At 48.7% G+C, this 4,482-nt stretch overlaps 1 long non-coding RNA gene across 1 annotated transcript; it reads right to left on the reverse strand.

Moving 5' to 3' along the window:
• Positions 1–2,477: 2,477 nt before the first annotated feature.
• LOC102992524 (uncharacterized) lies at positions 2,478–3,482 on the reverse strand. Its single transcript, XR_447396.1, has 3 exons — positions 3,404–3,482; positions 3,156–3,229; positions 2,478–2,804 (listed from the first exon to the last, which is right to left on the reverse strand). It is a non-coding gene; the product is annotated as an uncharacterized lncRNA (long non-coding RNA).
• Positions 3,483–4,482: the final 1,000 nt, after the last annotated feature.

The raw sequence follows: 4,482 nt of genomic DNA on the forward strand, positions 1-4,482 counted from the left end.
GAGTTCTTGGTAATGCTTTCTCCCCCAAACCTGCAGATCCCTCCCCGCCCCCGACACCAAATCTCAGCATGAATGGCACTGCCCTGCATCACTGTTCATCACTGGGTGTCATCTGGAGTCCTTTTCTCCCTTCAACATCGCACCCCCAATTCAACTGCCGGTTTTAGTTCTCTTGCCTTATTTCCCAGATAGATCCTGAGTCCAATCCTTCCTTCCTTGTCTTCCACCATCACCCTAAGCCCGTGGTTTTCAATCAGGGTGTGGTTTTGGCCCCCAGGAAACATTTGGAATGTCTGGAGACATTTTTGGTTGTCACACATGGGGAAGGATGCCACTGGAATCTGGTGGGTAGAAGCCAGAGATGCTGTTAAACATCATACAGGACGCAGGACAGCTGCCCACCAGAGAGCTCTCTGGCCCCGAACGTCAGTAGTGCCTAGCTGAGAACGCTGCTGTAAGCAGAGTGGCCTCCACCTGGGCCCCCAGCTGGCCTCCCTGCTTCCACCTGGGCCTTGCCCAAATGTCACCCCAACCTTGCCGCTCCCCTGATTAAACCGCCTCTGTGGTTTAACCCTTCTTTAGTCTGTGAGTAGGACCCAGCCGCATCCTGTGGTGCCCACCACCTGCTCCCTCCTGAGGGTGCTTTTGGTCTGGGCTTTCAGCGACTGCTTCCCCCTTCTTCCCGGTTCCAGAGTGGCCTCCTCCCAGAAGCCTTCCCGGGCCTCTGCTCTCTGGCACTTGCCACCACTTCACCCCATTTTATATCCTCCAGAGACTCATCATCTTTTCGTTATCTTATTTGTTAATTTCCCCTTGGCAAACATTCCCAGCGTGACCACCCTAGGAAGCAAGTGTTCCGAGGGCACGTCCTCTCTGCTTCTTTCGTTGCTGTGTCCTCGGTGCCTGATACCAACAGAGGCCCCTTCAGTATTTATCAAATAACTGAAAGCCATGCACTCACGCAGATTTTCCAGCTAAATCCAGCGACATCATCTTCAGCGCCCAGTGCAAAATGAAAACACAGGTTTCCTTGTTCAAAAATTATTGAGAATTTCAAGACAGCAGAGCATTAAACCAAGCACAGGGCCTTCACATGCCCGTGAAGCGGGCTCTGATTACTATATTACTTTACACCAATGAGCAAAGAATAACTTCTTTTTTTTTTTTTTTGGCGGTACGCGGGCCTCTCACTGCTGTGGCCTCTCCCGTTGCGGAGCACAGGCTCTGGAGCGGGATCCTCCCGGACCGGGGCACGAACCTGTGTCCCCTGCATCGGCAGGCAGACTCCCAACCTCTGCGCCACCAGGGAAGCCCAAAGAATAACTTCTTAAAGTTCTCATTTCAGCTAGTGCTCTCCAAACTCAAGTTCCAGCAGAGAATTCACTGGCCTGAAGCAAAATATGGAAAATGTAGTAAGTTTGTTCTAAACGCTAAATTTACTTCTAAAAGCTAATATTATCTATTTTGCAGTTGCTTTCATTTTATATTTTTGCTGAGAAAAATGTCTTCTCTTTTCTGAAACGATGGTGTTGGGAGATGTGAAAGGTTGGATAACTCTCTCCCCAACCCACCCAATGTTTTCAGTTTTTGCTTTGTAAATTTTCCTACTGTGTGGACCCCAGCATCCGAGAAGTCCATCCCATCATCCGACCCAGGAGTGAATAGGGAGGCCCCTTTGCACAATCCCTTTCAGAGGAGAATTGGCTGATTTTCATGGCCAGCAGAGGGGGCCACAAGAATGCCAAATCCTCTTGGCTGGGTCCCAAACTAATCTGCAGCCGGCTCTCCTATCTCAGCTACCAGAGATGTCCTTTATTAGCGGGGAGATTCGGAATTCGTGGAAACTTACCTGGTGACTCTCTCCTTTTTTGCACTTGAGATTTGAACTGACATCTTGAATTAAAGCCTCCTTTCTTTAAATCGGTGGTTCTCAGCCCTGACTGCACGTTAAACTTACCTGGAGAGCTTTCAAAACTAAAATCAAAATGCCCAGAAATTCTGATTCTGTTGGTCAGGGGTGGGGTCCTGACCATCAGAGTTTTTACCCCTCCTCCCCCCCGCAATTCTAATTCTAATGGGTTGAGAACTCCTGGCAAATAAATTTGCTATTAAAAAATGGCAGTTCCGGGAATTCCGTGGCGGTCCAGTGGTTAGGACTCGGAGCTTTCACTGCTGTGTCGACCCCTGGTCAGGGAGCTAAGATCCTGCAAGCTGCATGGTGAGGTCAAAATAAATAAATAAATAAAATAATGTAAACTTCAAAAAAAGAAAATACATTTTTAAAAAGTGAAAAAAAAATGGTGGTTCATATTTTTTCAAAGGGAATGAATGCTTTTTTGTGTGTGGTGGTGGGGGGCGGCCTGGAGCAACTGTCTTCATTCTTAGAGGACAGTTTGCAGCAAAGCAGAAACAGAATCTTCCAGCTACCTACGGCTAGAAGATTGAGAGATTGAGGATGTCTGGTGCCTTGTCACATGGTCTGTAGGCACTTTAGCAACCGGCCCCGATCTCTGCAGAGTTCACCCTTGTTCTCCTGTCTTGCCTGTGTCTTCAGCAGACCCAGCCCTGGGAAGCTTGCAGCCAGGTGTCTGGGCGCAGCAGGTCCCGGGTCGCCCTCTGGTCCTCGCAGGGAGAGCGTTGAGGGCACAGGCCACGCTGCCACCTCTCCCTGAGCCTGCCCGAAACACCTCTTGCAAACGCTCACAGGGCTCCACTCCCTGGGGACGTGTGGTGACATGTACACGCTGCTGGCGAAGGTGTCTCCTAATAATCATCTTTTCAACAAAAGGAACACTTCAACGATTCTGCAAGGCGATAGAAACCCCAAATGACTCAGAAGGTATTTGGTGGGCGGTTCCTCCCGCTGGTCAGAATGAGTAATCCTTCTGAGACACTACAAGCAGTTTAATGAGAAAAACTGTCTCGTGGGTGAAGGGCCAAAATCAGGAAATATTTAGGTAGGAAGGTAGAGACTCCTTCCCCAGGTATGGAGAAAGCCCCACCCCACCGCCCCAACTTCTTTACTCAAAACCAAAGGACAAGAGAGCCTCCTGTCGGCTCGATTCTGAGAGAGAAAGACACAGGTGGGTCTCAGATCCTGGCCCGGTGCGGGCGATGCCAGGTCGGGCCGGAAGTGTTCCCCTGACACTCCTTACCTGGGGAAATGGGCCTATCTGCCCTGACAGGCCGGAATTCCCTCCTCGCAGCTGGGAAGCGAGGCCTCGCCTCTCTGTTACAAACAAAATCCTGTGTCATTGATCCATCAGCTCAGACTCCAGCCGCAGTAGGGGAGGCAAAACCAGTGATTTCGCAGCCCTGCTCACCTCCTCCCTCCCCCACCTCTTCCCTAAGAGCGTTTCCCTTTTGAATCTTCTTAAAGAGAGTGTGTGTCTACCAGCATTACCTTTATCACTCAAACAGCCGGGAGAGAAGCCCAAACTACAGAAACACCGAGAGGAAAGAGGACAAGGACGGACGAGCCATCTTTGTTCCTACAAAGCAAAACATCCAAAGGGTTACCAGGACGGCAGCCTTTGGAAATCCGTCACTCCCTCCCAAAGGTCAAGGGCTCTCGCTCTCCTTCAAAATTTCCCACTTCTTTTACTCGTGTGCAGGGGATCCTTCTCAAATCCAGAGATTTTTTTTCAAGGCCAGAAGCAGAATAAAGCCTGGCCTGGAAAACCCTTGACCCTAAGAAGGAACATGAACAAGGAATAAATAGTAAAGAAAAACCAGAATGGAGTAGCTGTGTCTCTCCAACACCCAGAAGGCAGTTCTGAACTTTAAATAAAGTGAACTCTCCAGAGCATGGCTTCATAAATACTAGTTGCTATTAAGTAATAAATACGGAAATGACAATATATTTAAATCAATCACAAATGAAGCCTGGTTTATCCAGAATCTCCAAGTAGTAAAAACTGGGTCCAATATAATTTTGCCCATATCAGAAGTCAGGTTCAAAATGAGTTTTGTAGGGAAATTACAAATTATATTTTTAAAGATGGGTCTGTAATTATAGGCTTAATTAATTACACCGGGGATTTGTTCTTGGAAAGGTGTACAAAATGTGTCCTATTTTGCACCAGGGAGATGGCCTATGGGAAGGAACCCTCTCGTTCTTATAGATCCGAGAATGCTGAGGTTTTCACACATTAGATTTTGCTTCAAAGGAAGCCCGCCTGCTCTGTTAGCTGGAAACTCGGTAGATGCCATCTAACAAGGAAAAAACCAAAGTGCACGCTCTTCGGGGAAAGAAAGTTAACCCAAACAGAAGAGGGTAGGCTTAGAAGTACAAGTTGATACATTACCTTTGCCTCTCCCAGGTATGAACTTACGTTCAAATCTTGTGAATCTTCCCAGACCTTTTTTTTTTTTTTGTGGTATGCGGGCCTCCCCCTGCTGCGGCCTCTCCCGTTGCGGAGCACAGGCTCCGGACGCGCAGGCTCAGCGGCCATGGCTCACGGGCCCAGCCTCTCCGCGGCA

The sequence above is a fragment of the Physeter macrocephalus genome, chromosome 14 (genome assembly GCF_002837175.3).
Source record: "Physeter macrocephalus isolate SW-GA chromosome 14, ASM283717v5, whole genome shotgun sequence".
Classification (NCBI taxonomy): Eukaryota; Metazoa; Chordata; class Mammalia; order Artiodactyla; family Physeteridae; genus Physeter; species Physeter macrocephalus.